At 44.8% G+C, this 22,772-nt stretch overlaps 1 protein-coding gene across 2 annotated transcripts in view; it reads left to right on the top strand.

Moving 5' to 3' along the window:
* The window catches only part of LOC142907714 (uncharacterized), a 43,223-nt gene that overhangs the window by 6,946 nt on the left and 13,505 nt on the right, over window positions 1–22,772 (top strand). For both annotated transcript variants that reach the window (XM_076057368.1, XM_076057366.1), the window contains exon 2: window positions 7,029–7,106. The gene's annotated coding sequence lies outside the window, so the exon portion shown is untranslated. The remainder of the gene's footprint in view (window positions 1–7,028; window positions 7,107–22,772) is intronic.

The raw sequence follows: 22,772 nt of genomic DNA, 5'->3' as shown, positions 1-22,772 counted from the left end.
GTTCTCTGTTTCTTTTAATAAATTACAAAAAGCATAGCATTTAATGGGTGTTGGTCAAAACGTCCCAATGCTTAAAAATGTTCCTACAAATTATTCAATTGGGATCACATACAGCAGCAGCAACATCGCCACCTGCTGCAAAAACCTGGCAGGACCCTCCTGATGAAGAGTTGAGACTCAGGAGGGAGCACAGGTGCTGCTATGTCAGTCATCTCAGTGAGTCAATCCAAAATATCTGGGTCTGCCCTGTGACCTCCTGACAGCGAGCTTTCGGAACTTCACATGGAATCAAAGTGGACCTAGTCTGGCACAAGCGCTGTGGTAATGTAACCGCCACAAGGTGGTGAATGACGGCTGTTGAAAAATGTGGAGAGCCAAGAGCAAAGGCAGCCCGAATTTTAAGAATAATCGTCCTTCAGCCCAGGCCAGACATTGCCCTTGTTGGTACCACTTAAGGTTGCAGAGCTGTATTGGTTCCGATTTCTTGATGTGGCCAGTAAGAGTTAATTACGTGATAAACATTTCAAGCCAGTGATGTAGCAGCATGTCGGGTTGCTTCTTCGGGTCACTTAAACAAAGCTAAACCAGGTTTGCCGAGCTGTGTTACAATTCGCTGTGGGAACTCCGTACAGGAGCACGCACCACTGTGACCTCCTCGTCTGTGCCATGACTGTACAAATATCCTTGGAGTGTGAAGACATTTTCACTGCAGGGGCATTTTCATTCACAAGGATACCGTCCGTAAATCTGCTCTTTATTTGTCTAATCTGTTGTTATTACCATTAGACAATCCTACAAATCTGCGACGCGCGTCTGATTGTCTATTAATAGTTCCGAGATTTCGCACACAATTTGCATCAAAAGTTTTGTAACCACCGAGTTTCATCTATTTCCATCTCAATTCTAACATCTCTGTTCTCATTTAAACTGTCTGATTAAAATCACGGGTTATACACTTCTGATGTCTGATGGTTATCAAATCGTATTCTTTCGTGTGGTTGATGTAGACGCAGAGAAACAACTATAATTTTACATTTAGGTGGTCAAGCCAGACAGCCACGTCAGGAGCAGCAGAGTGCATCGCTGTAATGTTTCCTTTGTATTTGTGGATTGGGCATTGCATCTTTATATGTTGTACAGTCTGTTCTGGATGACCACAGTCGCACACTGGGGAGTTTTTTTATTTCTATTTCGGCATCAGGTATCCATCTCTGCCATGGTTTGTGCGGATGTGGTTTAGGGTGGATCATGAGCTTCATGGAAGATCAAAACCAGGAATCGTCTGCGTTGGGTTTTTCACAAGGTGTTTGTGAGTTCTTTTGAATTTCATTCAGATATCCAAGCTTCATTGGGGTTGAACTCACATCGTTGACGGTTAAGTGGATGGGTCCAATAGGGATTGCATGACTTCAAGCAATGACGAGGGACGTTATTGAGGTCCTGGTGAATGGGAAGGCATCTGTTTTCTTGTATTCGTTGAAGGTAAAGCCCATGGGTCCAAAAGGCCTTGCATGACTTCAAGTGGTGATGAGGGATGTTATTGAGGTCCTGATGAATGGGAAGGCAACTATTTTCCTGTAATCCCAGGATTTCCGGAAGGGTTGCAGCTTTTCTGCAGATAGATGCGGGAAAGATTTGTGACAGCACGGGCAGCCAGGGTGTTGGGGTCAACTTCAGGATTACAGTGATACACCGCATTGCAGTGTTCAGTTGGACATCAACAAATCGAGTGTTACTACGTCTGGTCCATACTGGTCTTGGCAGTTACCTTTTTCAGGTGGTTGGTCCAGCTTCACTCCGAGATAGATTTCACTGGGGTTGTGTCGCACATTATTGCCGTAGAAGGTCACTTTCACAGTATACTTGGCGCTTCTACTATCAAGATGAAAAGCGGTGACTGTTAATTTTTGGGGTTTTGGTTTAAGCCATGGTGTTTAGGTTTTGGTTCGGAGTGGATTCGATGTTGTTGAAAGTGGCAGCTTGTGTTGCCAGAGCAAGGTCATTCACATAAACACATTTGCGCGACCTGGTTGGCTGCATGTCATTGTAGACATTGAAGAGCGTTGTCAAGAGTAATGAACCTTGTAGTAATCCATTGCTGAAGAACCATGATGAGCTCGATTTGTTGACCACATAGACATGCAGTCGCCTATTTCTCAGCTTTGTTTTGAGGCAGAGAATGGTTCTTGCGAACTTCAACATTAAGCCCTTAATCCAGTCGTAGGCCGATTACAAGTCCAAAAAGGCTGCACCGATTTTGGATTTCTTCTGGAATCTGGCATTGATGTGCGTTGCAAGGGCCACAACTTGGTTACAGCAGCTGCATCCAGGCCGGAATCCCACTTGTTCTTCAGTGATCACTGGCTCAACGTGGGGGCTGATTCTCTGGAGGATGATGCGTTCCAGGAGTTTATAGATTGTGCACAGGCGTGATATCATCCTATAGCTTTCCGGGTTGTCAGTTAGCTTGCTCAGTTTGGGTAGAATAATGACTGACTTAAAACTTTTGTGACTGCACGAATTCATATTCTTGGTTCTTTCGGTAAAGTCACGTAGATATCAAGTATTTTTTTTTCATTTATTAGGTATAGCCCTGTGAGCCATGCGGCATTTGAGTCAGGTGCAACCGCAACAAACAAAATATGAACAGAGAACATCTTAAAGCGACGACGCGCAACAGAAACATCCTGGATAAACCAGCAATTTTTCCAGAAAAAAACACCGTATTACAAGGCTGTGTGCAAAAATCCCAGTGCGATGCAAGTCAAACAATAACAACCATAAGACAATTTAGATTAAAGTTATCAGGCCAACTCCGCACTTCTGCAAGAATTGCGTGACTTCAAGCAATGACGAGGGACGTTATTGAGGTCCTGGTGAATGGGAAGGCAACTGTTTTCTTGTATTCCCAGGATTTTCCGAAGGGTTGCAGCTTTTCTGCAGATAGATGCGGGAAAGATTTGTGACAGCACGGGCAGCCAGGGTGTTGGGGTCAACTTCAGGATTACAGTGATACACCGCATTGCAATGTTCAGTTGGACATCAACAAGTCGAGTGTTACTACGTCTGGTCCATACTGGTCTTGGCAGTTACCTTTTTCAGGTGGTTGGTCCAGCTTCACTCCGAGATAGATTTCACTGGGGTTGTGTCGCACATTATTGCCGTAGAAGGTCACTTTCACAGTATACTTGGCGTTTCTACTATCAAGATGAAAAGCGGTGACTGTTAATTTTTGGGGTTTTGGTTTAAGCCATGGTGTTTAGGTTTTGGTTCGGAGTGGATTCGATGTTGTTGAAAGTGGCAGCTTGTGTTGCCAGAGCAAGGTCATTCACATAAACACATTTGCGCGACCTGGTTGGCTGCATGTCATTGTAGACGTTGAAGAGCGTTGTCAAGAGCAATGAACCTTGTAGTAATCCATTGCTGAAGAACCATGATGAGCTCGATTTGTTGGCCACATAGACATGCAGTCGCCTATTTCTCAGCATTGTTTTGAGGCAGAGAATGGTTCTTGCAAACTTCAACATCAAGCCCTTAATCCAGTCGTAGGCCGATTACAAGTCCAAAAAGGCTGCACCGATCTTGGATTTCTTCCGGAATCTGGCATCGATGTGCGTTGCAAGGGCCACAACTTGGTCACAGCAGCTGCATCCAGGCCGGAATCCCACTTGTTCTTCAGTGATCACTGGCTCAACGAGGGGGCTGATTCTCTGGAGGATGATGCGTTCCAGGAGTTTAAAGATTGTGCACAGGAGTGATATCAGCCTATAGCTGTCCGGGTTGTCAGTTAGCTTGCCCAGTTTAGGTAGAGTAATGACTGACTTAAAACTTTTGTGACTGCACGAATTCATATTCTTGGTTCTTTCGGTAAAGTCACGTAGATATCAAGTATTTTTTTCATTTATTAGGTATAGCCCTGTGAGCCATGCGGCATTTGAGTCGGGTGCAACCGCAACAAACAAAAAATGAACAGAGAACATCTTAAATCGACGACGTGCAACAGAAACATCCTGGATAAACCAGCAAATTTTCCAGAAAAAAAACACAGTATTACAAGGCTGTGTGCAAAAATCCCAGTGAGATGCAAGTCAAACAATAACAACCATAAGACAATTTAGATTAAAGTTATCAAGCCAACTCCGCACTTCCGCAAGAAACATGGCTTAACCATATGTTTTCGAAATCACCAAAATAAAGCTATAAAAACAATGTAACAACAGTAATCATAGAAACTGTGATTCAAATGTAAAAATAAACGATACACATAACATGTACGACCAAACTTGCAGCCATAGCTGGCAGCATGACACTCCCAGTGTATCATGAGTGAATGGGTCAGTGGTTGCGTGAGTGAGTGTATGATGTGTGAGTGAGACAGTGTATGATGTGTGATTGAGTCAGTGTAAGATGAATGAGTGTATCACGGAATCCTCCCCACCATCACGGCCTCCTCCCCGCCATCCCGGCCTCCTCTATGCCATCACGGCCTTCTCCACGCCATCACGGCTTCCTCTCCGCCATCACGGCCTCCTCCCCGCCATCACGGCCTCCACACCATCACGGCCTCCTCCACAAGCGATCGTAATCAGGTGGAAAAAGGGGGCTTTTTTCCTCCTGATGACGATCGCTTGTGTTGTGATCGAAACGTTGTAAGTTTTATTTTTATTTTATTTACTTTAATTTTTTCTATTTTTTATATCTACAGTTTTCATGGTGTTTGTGTTCAGTTGTATCAGAAATTGGAGTCCCATAGGACCTAAGTGATGGAGGAATTCTGGAGGGATACCGTCTCTGATGGTAACTCTCACTGAACAAAGTGGACCGCGTGAAGGCTGCCATCTTCATACAAACACATGCTTACAAGTCAGGCTTTGCCCATGAACCAGACCAGTAATCGTTTCCAGTGAAAGTTTATGAGGAAGAGGTGGGCGTACCTACACTTTACCCCACCACACGCGGTATCTGATGGTTGAACAACTGTGGGGGCCCCCATTTATTCTGCTGGGTGAACAGAGCGGGGCATTAGGGACACTTGCCCCATTATTTAAACTGGCTTCCCGGCCAGGAGATCGGCTTAAACCGGTTACCTCCACACTGAAAACTGGCACCACGGCAGCCCCTATGTTTCTGAGCTAAAAGTTATTACGCTTAATGCGAGGCATTGGCAAATGTAAGGAAATCCCTTAACCGGTTAGGACCAGTTTTTCCTCAGTTACTGTGAATGGAAATTACATCTATTTTACCCCCCCTCTCTAAATACACTCTCTCCCTCCATACACCCCCTCTTTCTCCATATACCCCTCTCTCTGCATAAACCTTTTTACAAGAGCAGTTTCATATATGCCTTGCCTGGCTAATAAGCGCCACGATTTTACAAACTTCGTCTATGCCCAAGCAAAAATGGCAGTTTACAAGACCAGGAAAAAGATGCTTCAAGGCGACACTGACGGCTGCTCTGCAGTGTCAATGTTCAGGGGCCTGCTTAAGGCACGGAGCCAGCTGGAGCACGCGTACCACTTCAATGCTGACGACGCGCGCATGTTCTTTGAACAATGGAGGGCCGGTCAAGCCCTCTGCACCAGTGCAAACGGCATTCTGCATTTAATGGCGTGCGTAATGACGTGTTGTTTGTGTTGCGCCTGCAGCGCACGTGCCGCGGGTAGTGTTTGGTGACGTGAGGCTGTATTCTGTGACTTTTATCGAAATGGGCTCCATCGCCTTTGCTGCTTGCAGCAAAAAAAGTGGTTTGAAAGTCAAACACCCCTCTTACTCTCTCCATACACCCACTGGCAGAGCCAGTCGGGATGGAGTGGGGCACGTGCCCCCCCCAATGATCCGATTGAAATCCTTAATTTCGATCGGATCATTGGGGTTTATTTGTAATAAAACGGCATTTTGCGACCCCCACTGCCAATGTGTAGCATATTATTACGTACCAGCGACTCTATGATATGATAGAGCAATAGTCTGAGTCCATAATTGGCAATAAGCAACGGAAAAGCAGTTATAAGTGACTCAGAATTGTGCGCATTTGCGTATACAGTACACGACTTCCCTGAAGGCATTCACCTTCAGCGAGCGTGATGCCGATCACACACGTCGAATAAAAAGCAAGGGACAAGTCTTCACTTACTAACGACTGCTATATTTTTTGGTTGCTGGAGGGGTTGCCCCACCTACCTGAAAATCCTGGCTCCACCATTGCATACACCCCTCTCTCCATACACCCCTCTCTCCATACACCCCCCTCTCCATACACCCCTCTCTCTACATATGTAGTGTTGTAAGGACGAGCAGACTTCTTTAGGAGGCACACTCTGTTTATTGTATTATTTCCTTATGCAACGCTTAACACACACAGAGGGATATTCGGTCCCCTCACCCGATACCCTAGGGAGGTACAGCCTCCGTACCTGGCGGGACTCACACGTCTACCGCTAACCTCCTTGATACTTAAGGAGGTACAACCTCCGGACTTGCGGGACTCACACGTCTACCGCTATCCTAGTCCTCCGGCAAGGACCTAGGGGAGGCTATCTGACCCACCGCTGGCCCGGTGGGTCCTGACCACTGGGTATGCCGAGCCTTCGCCCTTAGAAGGGCTGAAAGGCTGGTCCAGGGTCCTAGCTAGGCTTCAGCCCAGTCTTCTGTCTTCGTGCAGGGAGAGAACTCCCCGAGGTCCGTTGGGTCACCCGTCTTATACCCATTCGTGGCCAGGTAGAACCAATCATACATTCCCACGTGGAACCGTCTGATTGGTTCGCACCAAACCCTGGCCACGATCCGTTTCACCTCGACTGACCCCAACCGTTGTACCCAGGGGTAATGCTGCACTGCCCTGGTGGCAACGCAGGTTACGCAACAGCGCGTAGTTAACACCTCTACACATACACTCCTCTCTCTCTCTCCATAGACCCCCCCCCCATCTCTCTCCATACACCCCTCTATCTCGTTGGTACACTCATCTCTTCCACCCCTCCTCCACCCCCACACTCTCTCGCCCTCTCCCCATCCTCTCTCCGTTGCAGCTGCAGGAAACAGAGGGAGCAGCACAGCGAGCAGCGCGAGCCTCAATAGCAGCAGCAGCGGGAGCGTCTCCATTGCCCGTATGTGCCGTGTGTGCCTCCGATCATCCATCCTGGGTTTAACCACAAGGCTAGATAGATCACAGTGCGACGGGCTGGAAAAGAGATGGGCTGATGTACAAATAACCTCCTGCCTGCGAGGCTTCGACACTTCACGTTGCCTCAGAGTTGTGATGTCACCGCCGCTTAGTGGGGAATAGCGGCTGTTGTCATTCAAATTGGTATTTGTCTGTTATTTGGGGCTTTCGTTGTCTAGGGTATATTTTAATAATGAAAGTAACCCATTGAAATCTGATTCGTTTGATATCATCACATGTGTAGTGGAGTAGGAAGGTGCGTAGTGCAAACAGTGTGATTGCATGATAACAAAGATAATACGGATTATGTTGGGTCAGCCTGTTGTGAAGGCAAAGTCATTACGGGTCATGTTGGGTCAGCCTGTAGCGAAGGCAAACACAGTACAGGTTATGTTAGGGCAATTAAGCTGGGGGAGCCAAGGACGGTTGTGATTGGTTGGTGTTGTTGTCAAGGCTGGAGTGGCGTCTTGAAGTCTGGCGAGGTGACAGGTGCAGAGGGCACGCTAAGCACCGTTGGGACGCGGGTTGATTAATTGGGGTGTGATGAGAGCGGGGATAAATTGGGGAGTCGGAAATTAGAGTGGGGAGTTGGAGTTGGGAGCTGGACGAGGCAAGACGTGGAGTTTGGAGGAGAGTTTGGAGACAGAGTTGGGGACAGAGTTTGGACACAGAGTTGGAGACGGAGTTTGGAAACAGAGTGTGGAGCAGAGCTGAAGAAGAGAAGCAGCTAGCAGTAGAGAGAGCGTAACGATAGCGGAGCTGAAGAAGAGAAGCAGCTAGCATTAGAGAGAGCATAGCGTCGGTGATAGCGGAGAGCAGAGACAGTTAGCAGTGGAGAGAGCATAGCGTCGGTGATGGCGGAGAGCAGAGAAGAAGTAGCTCGCAGTGGAGAGAGCATAGTGACGGTGATAGCGGAGAACAGAGACAAAGAAGTTAGCATTGGAGAGAGCATAGCGTCGGTGATAGCAGAGAGCAGAGAGAGTTAGCAGTGGAGAGAGCATAGCGTCGGTGATAGCGGAGAGCAGAGATGAAGTAGCTCGCAGTGGAGAGAGCATAGCGACGGTGATTGCGAAGAGCGGAGACGAAGAAGTTAGCGGTGGAGTAAGCGAAGTAATCGTGAGGAGTAAGCGAAGTAATAGTGGGGAGTGGAGAGACAAAGGTGGCGAGCGAGTCGAGTGAAGCACGGCGAGCGAGCCGTGGCGACCAGGATACTGTGGAATATTGAGGACATGCGGAGAGTTGTAAATAAAGCGGTGTTCGAAGAAAGACAAAAGTTGTCCGAGTGAAATCGAACACTACACATGTAACAGAATGGTTGAACCCACTGGTAAACCACACACGTGGTAAACATTACCTTAATGCAAGCAAGTCTTTGCTAAGAGCCAAAGTACCAGATATTAATATGCAACCGGTGTTCGGTACTACTTATAATTATATTGGTACGAATGTTATTGGCATAGTTATCAAAAAGCAGATCAAATAGGCAATGCTCTGTATGTGAAAGCAATGAATATACAACTATCCGACATCAAAAGCAGTAAATATGTATGCACAACTGGAACTTGCTGACCTGCCCCTACTGGACATCTGTGAAAAATTGCTTCATGGCCCGACCGATTCCTCCTATCTAAATTAAAGATTCTGAAAATTAGTAAGGACTTGATACCACATACTCGAAGTATAGTTGTGATTCTTTAGTGATTAATTTGACTTTGAGCAATAGTCTAGTATTCTTAGTTTGCAGTTGATTAATAAGCGCTTCTCTCGGCTGTAGATCGATGTCGACAGCGCGATGGTGATTGACACAGCCACACACCAGCAGTGGGGACATGAACGAAGGACCCGCCATGACGATGACGCGGGTAAATAATGACAGCACCTCCGATTAGCATGGTTGGCTACGTATGGTGCGAAATAAGTTGAACAAGCATACATACGACAGCACAGCAGCTGTGCTCTCAATGCTCAACTCTGACGATGTGCAGACACGATCTCCTCGTGGGTATAGACAGCACAGCTCTCTCTCCCCGTCAGGCGACAGCTTGACATACATTTTCACCGTGATAATCGTCCATGAACTTGTAGCTATAAAGTCACTCTAGAGCTCATGTTGGTTACTGCTTGCCACTTGATGCCGGTGTTTTTTGTGGGTCTTCTCCGTGAGCCGTACTTATCTCCACTTAGTCACCAACGACCCTTTACATGTGTAGTAGTCACTCCAGAGACATTAATAGTAGCAGGCACACACGTTTATTATATATTTAGTACAGGGGATAACTACACATGGGTCAGGACAGCCGGCATACTGCCTGACCCACAACGCCAAGGAGGTGAAGACGGGGACGAAGACTTGCGTAGACGACGGGTTCCATTCCAAACGACAGCCCCGACCCAGCGTCGGGACCTCCCTTTAATCCTCCCCAGCGTGACCTGGCTCTGCCCTCGGCCACGCCCCCTTATAGAACCTACCAGAAGGTTCTGGGCTTCGCCCCACGTGTCCCCTCTGTCACCTTTACCCTACATCCCTTACCTCGGCATATCACGTGCCCTGCTGGCAGACTGGTTGCTGTGCCCTCAGATCCCCCCTCTCTGCCAGCAACCGGCGCTACGCGCTCCAGTGGCACATTTTACCTGCCCTGTTGGTAGGCCGGGATACTACACCCACAATCACACTCTGTACCAGTTCCCAGCGCTACGGGCCCTAGTGACCCATTCTATGTCACTACACATGTTCACTCTTCAACAACGGAAAATCTACAGATCTGCGTTATATATTGTTTCAGCCTCTCAACTCCTGAAAACCCCTCTATAGCTTACTGCTTTGAACTTACTACAGCTGTGTAACAGCTTCTCCTCTTCTGCTTATCCACTGCTTTCCACTACACGTCCAGTGGTGGCTCTGTCTTGACCGCATATGGTCGAATCTCGTGATGGAGCGACCTTCCAAGGGTGCGAGCTGTTGCACTCGGCAAATATGGACCACGAAGAGCCACAGGCACTGCTGATCTGCCCACAGTTCAGTGGTGGTATGTGTGGATATACTAACATCATGAACTGAGCAATGTATACCGAATATTTATTTAATTTATGGGATTATGCCTATAAGAAAGAGCTGCCTCGGTTTTCCAAACAATTAAAACTTTAATTCTAGATTTGAAGCTTTCGTGACTGCAAGGATCCATACTCTTTGGTTCTATTTGGTAAAATCACGTAGGTAAAAAATAAAACAACAAAAATCACGACGTTTCGGCCACAACACAAGTGGCCTTCATCAGGTGAAGGGACCGTCCTGTCACGAAGACAGCGATGGAATTAAGAAAGTCAAGCCAGGTCGCGTCCTTTAAGCTGTGTGGGGGGAAACCAAACGCTTTGACAAAGGAATTAGCATAAAGTGTTGATAGAACACTTAAAGTGCTGATAGAACACTTTACACGGGGGGGGGGGGGGGGAGGGGGAGGGGAATTTGACAATGCAAACGTTGTTATGAAGGAAAATAAGCTGCCGTGAAAGTTTGGTATATCACTACTTGGATAAATATACTGTACCATTGAAAATTAGTTTAATGTTTAGTATGATTTAGCACATCTTTCCAATGATTGCTTAATTTGAAACCATCTCGGTTGAAATTGTGTCTGTGTTTGTAAATCTGAATTGCCTCGTGGACAAATCTCTGATGATAACCTGTGGGTTTGCAAAGGACCTTGGTATCGGAGAACACTATATCGTGATCACCCACAGCGTTGGAACAGTGATCATCTACAGCAGAAGAATTCGTTCTGCCGTGTTTCAAATCTGATTTGTGCTCACGAATTCGGTCAGAGACATGTCGCTTCGTCTCCCCGATATAGCAATCACCACAAGTGCAGCTCAATTTGTAAACCCCGGGGTAATGTAAGTCAGGAATGACATCCTTCACGGATGGGATCAGGTCACGGATTTTGTGTACTGTATTGAACCGGACCAGGATCTTGTGTATGTTTAGAATTTTGGAGATCTTTTTAGTAACGCCTGCTATATATGGTAGTGTGATGGTTTTGACCGGAGCATCAAGTGGTTGTTTCTGTATGGAGGGAGAAACAGCTTGGCGGAGGGACGTTAAGTTGGTTTGATTAGGGAGGTCGAAATTGTGATGATCTTGTTGGTTTTTATAGTTATGCTATTAGTAGGGTCATTTTTTTATTTTTTTGAGTAACTTCCATCGTTGAGTAGGTTCTGGATTTTGTTGTTGTGCGAATCTTTATCCATAATTACAGTGGCGTTGCCTTTGTCGGCTGAGAGGATGACTATATCACAAGTTCGACCTCCCTAATCGAACAAACTAAACGTCCCTCCCTAAAACCTTCTGCTGCAAGACCCCCTAGATTCTATGGTCTCCCCAAGATTCATAAAGAAGGCACTCCACTACGACCCATCGTATCCACGATCAACTCCCCTACCTATAAGCTAGCACGTTTTCTATCAGATACCTTGCTACCTTTCACTGGCAAGACCTCCTCAGCAGTACTTAACTCAGCCCAATTGGTCTCTATGGTCAAAGACGTTGTACTGTCCCCTGACGATATCCTTGTCAGCTTTGATGTGGTCTCCCTGTTCACCAAGGTCCCGGTACCTGATACCATTGAAATAATCGAAAATTTGGTACAACATGGACTAGACCCCGATACACCTGCGCTGGTTAGACACTGCCTCACCAATACAGACTTTACTTAGAATGGCTCCTTCTACAAACAAAATGAGGGTACCCCATGGGTTCTCCCTTATCACCAGTGATAGCCAATGTTTTCATGGAGAAATTTGAATCAGACGCCATCCAGACTTCCACCCTCAGACCTTCCCTGTGGAAGAGATATGTGGATGACACTTTCGTCATTGGGCCACATGGCCTCTCAGCTTTGAACCTTTTCCTACACCACATCAATTCCAGACATCCCGCCATCAAATTTACCATGGAAGTGGAGAAAGATGGCAAGCTACCATTCTTAGATGTTCTGTTTGAGAGGAGACCTGATGGCTCATCGGGGCATTCTGTCTACAGGAAACCCACCCACACAGATTCCTACTAGAAACCTGATTCCCACCACCACCCAGCTCAAAATAATTATCTCATCAAAACGTTATACCACAGGGCTCATTGCATTTCGGACCAACACCACCTGACCAGTGAATTAAAACATGTACACCTGGCCCTCAAGAGAAACGGATACTCTGACCGTACCATCCGCCAAGCTGTTTCTCCCTCCATACAGAAACAACCACTTGATACTCCGGTCAAAACCATCACACTACCATATATAGCAGGCGTTACTAAAAAGATCTCCAAAATTCTAAACAAAATAAGATCCTGGTCCGGTTCAATACAGTACACAAAATCCATGACCTGATCCCATCCGTGAAGGATGTCATTCCTGACTTACATTACCCTGGGGTTTACAAATTGAGCTGCACTTGTGGTGATTGCTATATCGGGGAGACTAAGCGACATGTCTCTGACCGAATTCGCGAGCACAAATCAGATTTGAAACACGGAATAACGAATTCTTCTGCCGTAGCTGATCACTGTTACAACGCTGTGGGTGATCACGATATAGTGTTCTCCGATACCAAGGTCCTTTGCAAACCCACAGGTTATCATCAGAGATTTGTCCACGAGGCAATTCAGATTTACAAACACAGACACAATTTCAACCGAGAAGATGGTTTCAAATTAAGCAATCATTGGAAAGATGTGCTAAATCATATCAAACATTAAACTAATTTTCAATGGTACAGTATACAGTGAGGGAAAAAAGTATTTGATCCCCTGCTGATTTTGTACGTTTGCCCACTGACAAAGACATGAACAGTCTATAATTTTAATGGCAGGTTTATTTGAACGGTGAGAGGCAGAATAACAACAAAAAAATCCGGAAAAACGCATGTCAAAAATTAAACAAATTGATTTGCATTTTAATGAGGGAAATAAGTATTTGACCTCCTCTCAATCAGAAAGATTTCTGGCTCCTAGGTGTCTTTTATACAGGTAACGAGCTGAGATTAGGAGCACACTCTTAAAAGGGAGTGCTCCTAATCTCAGCTTGTTACCTGTATAAAAGACACCTGTCCACAGAAGCAATCAATCAATCAGATTCCAAACTCTCCACTATAGCCAAGACCAAAGAGCTCTCCAAGGATGTCAGGGACAATATTGTAGACTGGAATGGGCTACAAGACCATTGCCAAGCAGCTTGGTGAGAAGGTGACAACAGTTGGTGCGATTATTCGCAAATGGAAGAAACACAAAAGAACTGTCAATCTCCCTCGGCCTGGGGCTCCATGCAAGATCTCACCTCGTGGAGTTGCAATGATCATGATAACGGTGAGGAATCAGCCCAGAACTACACGGGAGGATCTTATCAATGATATCAAGGCAGCTGCGACCATAGTCACCAAGAAAATAATTGGTAACACTACGCCGTGAAGGACTGAAATCCTGCAGCGCCCGCAAGGTCCCCCTGCTCAAGAAAGCACATATATATGCCCGTTTGAAGTTTGCAAATGAACATCTGAATGATTCAGAGGACAACTGGGTGAAAGTGTTGTGGTTAGATGAGACCAAAATGGAGCTCTTTGGTATCAACTCAACTCGCCGTGTTTGGAGGAGGAGGAATGCTGCCTATGACCCCAAGAACACCATCCCCACCGTCAAACATGGAGGTGGAAACATGCTTTGGGGGTGTTTTTCTGCTAAGGGGACAGGACAACTTCACCGCATCAAAGGGACGATGGACGGGGCCATGTACCGTCAAATCTTGGGTGAGAACCTCCTTCCTTCAGCCAGGGCATTGAAAATGGGACGTGGATGGGTATTTCAGCATGACAATGACCGAAACACACACGGCCAAGGCAACAAAGGAGTGGCTCAAGAAGAAGCACATTAAGGTCCTGGAGTGGCCTAGCCAGTCTCCAGACCTTAATCCCATAAAAAAAATCTGTGGAGGGAGCTGAAGGTTCGAGTTGCCAAACGTCAGCCTCGAAACTTTAATGACTTGGAGAAGCTCTGCAAAGAGGAGTGGGACAAAATCCCTCCTGAGATGTGTGCAAACCTGTTGGCCAACTACAAGAAACGTCTGACCTCTGTGATTGCCAACAAGGGTTTTGCCACCAAGTACTAAGTCATGTTTTGCAGAGGGGTCAAATACTTATTTCCCTCATTAAAATGCCAATCAATTTATAAAAATTTTGACATGCGTTTTTCTGGATTTTTTTTGTTGTTATTCTGTCTCTCACTGTTCAAATAAACCTACCATTAAAATTATAGACTGATCATTTCTTTGTCAGTGGGCAAGCGTACAAAATCAGCAGGGGATCAAATACTTTTTTCCCTCACTGTATTTATCCAAGTAGTGATTTACCAATATTTCACAGCAGCTTATTTCCCTTCAAAACAACGTTTGCATTGTCAAATTCCCCTCCCCCTCCCCCCCGTGTTAAGTGTTCTATCAGCACTTTAAGTGTTCTATCAGCACTTTATGCTAATTCCTTTGTCAAAGCGTTTGGTTTCCTCCCACACAGCTTAAAGGACGTGACCTGGCTTGACTTTCTTAATTCCAACGCTGTATGCGTGACAGCCCGGTCCCTTCACCTGATGAAGTCCACTTGTGTTGTGGCCGAAACGTCGTGATTTTTGTTGTTTTATTTTTTACCTACGTGACTTTACCGAATAGAACCAAAGAAAATGAAAACTTTCACAGTTATGTTGAAGCCTTCCTTTTCGGAGGTAGATCGTGTTTCGTTTATATTAACAAAGCTGCAAGCAATTCATTGTATGGTCGGAAAAGGGGGGAGTACTCTCCCTCTCAGTTCCCAAGTTAGCTGTCAATGCTATAATTGTGTTCTGACTCCAAGGTCAGTTTGACAAGGGTCTGTAACATTAGATCTGCTGAACTAATGTAGTCAATGGTATTCCCACATTCTTGCTCTAAGGGGAGCAGTGGCACAGTGGTTAGCACATTCCACTATTAATTCCTATCACGGCCACCATCGGGGACGAATATGTAAACTATTCCTGGGCCTCGCCTAGGTCGACTCAGCCTTAAATGAGTACCAGTGGTGGCGGTCACCAACAGACAGCACAATCAGAGGTAAGAGTTGACACGTGTCTTGCATTGAGCAAGGTTATTATTGTAAGAGCTTGGGGGATGAGACGATGCTTGGAGGAGAGAATTTCACAGTGGAGCCGTGCAAGGGAAGAGGCAGACAGAGAGGAGTTGGATCGTGATCTCTTGTGGTGCTGCTCTGCCTGTGCGGCAGCTCCTTGGCTGCCATCTTCTCCATGCGCCTCTGTTCTCTGCCCTTCTCTTTTCGCTCTTCCATCCTTTCCACAACATTCGTGTCCATAATCCCATCCCCATGTACAACGAGTCCAATCCGTTTCTTTATCCTTCTGATTGTACTACACCACCAGGACTACATTAGTACGACAATACCAGTACTACAATACCAGTACTACAGCACAGTGACGAGCGGTGAGGTCAATGGCTGGGGAGGCACTGGCTAGTGTCAGAGCCAGAGTCACACACAAGAGGGTGGCGTGGCCTCACTGAGGGAGGCGTGTTAGACACGTCCCCATCAGTGTGGCAGATGTGATAGCTGCCTCCCCTGGTGCTTTTTCATTGCAGTTTCATGACGAGACCAGCGAGCCTAAATATCTTTATACATATACGTGAAATAAGTATGGAAGGCGAGGACATGAAATGAAGGGGTCTACAAACATTACATTGGTGACATACTGAGATAGTAACAGGCACGCGCTTATTGTCCGTGCTCCATCCAGTTACTGAGGGGTTGCACAATCAGAGGGGAGGCTGAGCTCATCGCTGCCTCGCCTTTTTGCAGCGGAGCTCCACAAATTTGGCGATTTTGACCAAAAAATATATTGGCATCGTACAAAAATTACATTTATAACACAGATTAGTGGAAACATCTTAATATTCATTTTATTTGATTATTCTTTGTCTACTTTTCGTAACAGATATTTTCATTGGAGTATGACAGGTGAGGCTCTGCCTCCCCTGCCTACCCTGACAGCACGTTCCTGCTACAGTAATAGTACTACAGTACCAGTACTACAGTGCTAGTACTACAGTATCAGTACTACATCATCAGCTCTCAACATCACCGAATAATGCTGCCAATACTCACGCCACTCAGAAAAATATTCCGTCACACTATAGGGAGTAGTCTGTCACGTGCTAGACTTGCGTTATCGCGAGTAGTCCGTCACGCGCTAGACTCGCATTATTGCGAGTAGTCCTTTACACACTTAGACTCGCGTTATAGTGGGTACAGTGCGTGTTAAACGAAACCTGTTTCGTAAAAGAAAAACCGTGTTCAAGCGAAAACGTGTCGTCTGAACGCCGAACGTGAAAAGGGATTTACTATGTTTGAAAAGTGGGTGACGCAGCTTGGAATGTGATCAGTTCTAAGTGCTTTGAGATTAGTTAGATGCCAGGTTTCCCAGCGGAGTCTATCTTGAACATAAGAAGCATCATCATCACATTCCATGGGTAGATAGTCCGTAGGTGTCCATTGCACACTTTGTAACTTGTTTCCACATTTCTCTGTCTTGTGGCAATATACTTGAGTAGTGCCACGTCTTTCTGGCACCAAAAAAGATTAGTTAGATGCCAGGTTTCCCAGCGGAGTCTATCTTGAACATAAGAAGCATCATCATCACAATCCATGGGTAGATAGTCCGTAGGTGTCCATTGCACACTTTGTAACTTGTTTCCACATTTCTCTGTCTTGTGGCAATATACTTGAGTAGTGCCACGTCTTTCTGGCACCAAAAAAGATTAGTTAGATGCCAGGTTTCCCAGCGGAGTCTATCTTGAACATAAGAAGCATCATCATCACAATCCATGGGTAGATAGTCCGTAGGTGTCCATTGCACACTTTGTAACTTGTTTCCACATTTCTCTGTCTTGTGGCAATATACTTGAGTAGTGCCACGTCTTTCTGGCACCAATATCTCATGTCGTTGTCAAGCCATTCTCTATTAGGTCTTCCTCTCTTTCCGGTTCCTTCCATTTTTCCGGACGCATGTTTTTCCCTATTGTTGTCCATCCTACATATGTGTCCAAATAGTGCCAGTTTCCTTCTTATCACTGCCTGCATCGGGTATTTTTCTACGTGCAACCTTTTTCCTTCCTTCTACGTTGGTCCCTCTTTGGGTCAAGTTTAGATAAAATTTCCTTCTACAGCAATACATTTCGAAAGCCCATATCATATCTCAATCAATCCATTTCAATGTCCAAGTCTCGAAGAGACTAGACACCCATATCCTTAAGATGTTCTGTTTGGTCTGGTAGCTGATTTTCTTGCTTCTCCAGGTGTGATTGAATCTTGCCATTGCTCATTTTGCATGAGATCCTCGCTCTTATGTCTTTCGTGTAGTCGTTGTCTCATATCGGTAGACTTCCTAATTATGCAAATTCCTTTATATTCACAATATTGCTGTTTTCTAGTAATACTTTTTTCTCAATGTCCTCCCTTACAAACATCATAGTATATTTCTTTTCCACGTTAATTCTGAGTCCTGAATGCTTTCCTGACTTATTTAGCATAGAACACTTTCCTGCAGTACTATACTGCTTTCTTCTACCATGTCTATTGTTGTATATGCCGGGTCTTGAAAATTTTAATAAAAACAATAAAAAATTAATGAAAATGGGAAAACTCGCAGTTATCCGAAATTATGACAATTTACGTAATTATGCACATACATTATGCTAATTGGGGAGGTGTAATTGTATTCAGTTATGTAAATGAATGCGACTATGCTGATGCATGCCGTTATGATAATTAGGCTCTACCTCGTTGTCGAGGGTCGTATTATCAATCGGGATAATACAATTAATTGTATGAAGTTATGCAAGTGTGATGTAAGTATGCTTATTTAAGCTTGGCTTCGTTGTCTAGGGTTGTATTATCAATCGGGATAATACAATTATTCTCGCTTTAACATTTACTGATTATGTCTTAGTGTGTTTATGTCAGAAACATAACTACTAAAATACTTCTAAACAACCACGTAACCCAATGGCAGCCATGTTCTTCGTTATCAGCTAATAGTTGACACACTTATCACGAGTCTTCTTTTTATTAGTCCGGGTATGTGCTATGTGTGGTTTGTCTCCTTGATCAATTATTTGCGTCAATCAGATGCCAGGCGATGCGTTGTAATGTGTGAGTGTGGGCGTATCATACAGACAGCTTGGCTCTCCCTCTTTCTCACGGGCGGCCGCAGTTTCTGTCCACGACGCTCGCTGTCGGTGCGCGATAATCCAGTCGTCAGATAGCGCCCGCAGCTTGTCCGCTGGCAGCTGACACCCTTGCTTGGTGACGCTGGTTACACTGCCGCGTGCTCTCTCCTGCTCCGTGCTCTCTGGCGGTGCCGATTGCGTGTGAATCGGGTTCTCTGCGATGCTGGCTTGGTCGATGCTTGGCGCTTTCTGCCACTTCTTGAGGTTGATTGCTTGACGTTGCTCGCCATCGCAGAACTCTTCTGTAGCTGGCGGTTGACTTCTGTAGCTGACGGTTCTCTTCTGTGGCTGATGGTTGTCTTCTGTAGCTGATGGTTGTCTTCTGTAGCTGATGGTTGTCTTCTGTCTCTGGTCGCAGTCTTCTGTAGCTGATGGTTGCAGCTGTAGCTGATGGTTGTCTTCTGTCGCTGGTCGCAGCTGTCGCTGGTCGCAGTGTAGCTTGTTGCAGACTTCTGTAGCTGATGGTTGTAGTGTCGATGTATGGGTCGTGTCTCTGTTTTTAGGTGAAATTCTCTCCCCTCGGCTCGCCTTCTCACAAAGGACCAGAACTTCCTTTGATTTCGCTCTCAGCCTGTGGGAACAGCTGTTTTTTCCGGCCTGTGTGTTCTAATTTTATTGAAGTAATATAAGTTTCATCAAGGCCTGGTTCCTGTCGCCTTCCTCAAGCCATCCCGCCATCAAATGGAAACAGATGCTCCAGATTGCCCCCAAGTGTGTCCTTCTTATCCAACCCTCTGCAATAATTAATCTGGAAGGAGGGGGTGGTTCCGGTCGCATTCTCCCCCCTCTTCTCTTCCCTCCCGGTGTTACATTCTTTTGCCTCTCACAAAGGGGTGTGTTGTGGCTTTTGAAGTTGTATTCTGTTGTATGGTTTGGAAGTTAAACATTTTATTTTACCTCTTATAGCTTGATACCGTACCACTTTGTAGTTCTGATTCTGCAAGTGACTCAAGGTATGTTTGTAGCAGTGTTTACAGTATTTCCATTGTGGTGTTTGATTCTTATTTTTAGGGGAGATGCCCTCTGCATGCGTATGCAAATTTCTATCACGTGCTGCTGGGAGACAAAGGCGGTTGGGAAACTCTCTTTCTCCATGGGATACATTTTATCTTGGTTATGTGTGTTTGACCTATTTTGCCTCATCTCTTCTGGATAACCCTCGGTTTAATACTTCATCATTATTATTATTTGGTTTATGTTTCCCAAGATTCGTGATTTAGCATTGTTATCACCACGTATGTTCCTAGGGTTTTAACAACCTTCGTTCCCCCGTCTGTATCTAGGGATTTGTGCTGTTTATTCTCGAGTTATTATTATTTTTATTATTTTGTTATCCCGAGGTTGGAGATGTAACTAAGTTTCGGCTTAAAACATCCCTGACTGTCAGAATTCATTTTTTTTTGGTGCTTAGTAAAGTCGCGTAGAGAAAAGAATAAAAAAAATAATGGTGAATAACTTTAGTATTAAACTCATATGAGAAATAATAATCCACTAATGTAGATTGTAGCCTGGTCTTTAATCGGAGTGAGTGTGTGGGTCTATGATGTTCACTTCTTCGTGTCGCTAAGTTTTTGGACTTTCTGTTAATTTAAATAACCTAAAACTCGTCTGTTTGGTTTTTGCTGCCCGGGAAGCTGGCGAGCTTGTTGTTTTGTACGGGCTTTGAAACTGTGTAGGGATTTTCCCAGAATCTCATTAGCAATTCCACCCCCCCCCCTTCTCTTATGTTTTGGGTTTTTATTGTCTTTTATGGCTTATGTCCTTCTTCCTATCCAAACTTTACTGCCGACTTTGAACTTTCACCTATATCCTGGAGAATCTGTGTTAGCCTATTCCCTGTTCCATATTATCTTAATTTTGCCCGCGTTATAACTTGCTTAGTCAAATTAAATGCTACCTGGAAATATATGAAATAGTTGAATACCAGCCTATTATTTATCCTTGCTTTCTCTGCAATAAGCCTTAATAATAAGATGTTCTGTACTGTGTTCCTTTCTTTACTAAACCCTGAGTGTTCATCCACCAAATAATATATGTAATTGTACCTTCCCTATGTAGCTCATGAGTGCGATGGTTCTGTATTTTTTACAATCGGTGGGATCTCCTTTCTTGGGTATTGTGACAAGTATGAATTTTGTCCAATCCTCCAGTATTTTCTCTTCCCTGCATACTTGTTAGCATAACTCTTGCATTTATTTTATAAGTTCCCTCCCTCCAGTTTTTCTCATTTCTCCACCATTTGCCATCCACTCCAGGACTTTAGTTTTTCTTCAGATGTTTTATTGCCTTTTCTACTTTAACATACAATAGGTTATCATTTCCATCATCCCTTGGTGGTGGGAATATCTTTTCTAGTTCATCCAACAGCTATATAGTCTCTTGAGCCATATCCCTATACACATTGCTGCAATACTGCTTGTCTTGGTTGCCACTTCCTATTTGTGCTCTTGATCAGTTTGTACACCCCCCTGGTCTTGTATTCTCCAACGTAGTATAAAATGTCACGACATTGCTTTTCCAGCCATTCTTGCATATCTTTTCTTGTCCTTACCTCATTGTATATATTTTTGAACTTAGTTGCCATCTCATCCGATTGCTTTACCTTTTGCCTTATTTTTCTCTTTTCTTGTGCTAGCTTCAAAGTTTTCTCAGTTCCATTTTCTTTTCGATTTTACTACTCAGGGTATTGTTGCTTCTGCTGCCTACTCCACTATCTTATTCAGTGTTAATGTCTTGCTGCCTATGTTAAGGTTTTATATATTTCCCCCCCTGATTCTACTCGATATTTCCTCTTCATATTTACTCATCTCCTCATTATCAATTGGCTCTATATTATTCTTGCTCTCATATTGCATTCTGGAAACACTTTTAGTTTGCAAAGTGCCAAGGGGTCCAATGACATATTGGCTCCTTGGAATCTTCTGCATAGTCAAACTGATATTTTCCAGCATCTGTTGATAATTACCAGATCTATCATATTCGTATGTTTTCCCTCCATGTCTATTTTCTGCAGTACTTTTGTTTGAAATTAGTATTACATTTTGGCATGTCATGAAGCAAATTATAGCAGTTTATCACCTCCTTCGTTTCTTTATCCATATCCATACCTTTACGGTGATCTCCTTTTTCGCCATTTTCTGCCTCTTTGTTGCTTCGCAATTTGGCTGCATTCTTTCCTGATAGTGTCTGCTGCTGTTTTCCGGGAGCTAAATTTTCGACCCAATCCTGGTTAGTCAATTGGGAACGCGGATCTTGTTGACCCAGGCGACGTCCAAGCTGGTGGTCATCATGTACATTGGATTTCTTTCGTCTTTTATCTTCACGGCCGAAGTATCAGTACCCTTTCACCTGACCCCTCATCCTTTTTCTCCAGGCTTGAGACTGGATCAGATATCCACTGAACGTAAGCAAAATTGATTTGTATTTGCCTTCCTGGCGCAGTGGCAACCAACGGAGAGATTCCTAGATGGGTTCCACTGATGCTTGACTGGGAAAATGCATGTCGACCCTAGCCCAGATGTTCTGGACCACGTGACGTTAGTCTAGGTTCTTGCCAGAGCGCCGCACTGCACGTGAGCATTTGCATGGTTTCTGGCGTGATGAGACAGTGTGTGTTGCTAGCTGTGAGCCACTCAGAGTACTACTGAGCCACCTGGCCGGATGCATAGCCTATTCGTGCAAAACTATTATTGTTGTGCAACTACATCATGGGACCGCCTCTGCCAGTACCAATAATATGAGAATAGTCTTGATTTGAAGCTTTCGTGACTACAGGAATCCATACTCTTTGGTTCTTTCGGTAAAGCCACGTAGGTATGAAATAAAGTAAATCACGACGTTTCGGGCGCAACACAAGCATCTGTCATCAGGTAGGATGCAGCAGACCATGTTTTCCCACCTGATGACGGACGCTTGTATTGCGCCCAAAACATCGTGATTTATTTTACTTTATACCTACGTGACTTTACCGAAAGAACCAAAGAGTATATGAGAATAGGTTTTCCTATTTTTTCTGGCAACAAAACAGGTGTTAAGATGTTAAAACACCAAACTGAAACTTTTTACAAGGAATCATGTCTGCATTAACCACAATACTTGTGGTCAGAATGCAAAGAAAAAACGTACTCTGATAATATATGCATTGTCTTTGAAACTGATTGGTCCACACCAGAGACCGCTTTCTTTTGAGCCTTGTCTCAAAACTCTGTTAGACCAGAGGACGCCTTTTGGTATTGTGGTTAATGCAGCCATGATTCCTTGTAAAAGGTTTCAGTTTGGTGTTTTAACATCTTAACACCTGTTTTGTT

This window comes from Petromyzon marinus, chromosome 82 (genome assembly GCF_048934315.1).
Source record: "Petromyzon marinus isolate PM22_M1 ecotype Great Lakes invasive population chromosome 82, UKy_Petmar_22M1.pri1.0, whole genome shotgun sequence".
In the NCBI taxonomy this organism is placed as follows: Eukaryota; Metazoa; Chordata; class Hyperoartia; order Petromyzontiformes; family Petromyzontidae; genus Petromyzon; species Petromyzon marinus.
This window is presented reverse-complemented; position numbering and strand designations above follow the sequence as displayed.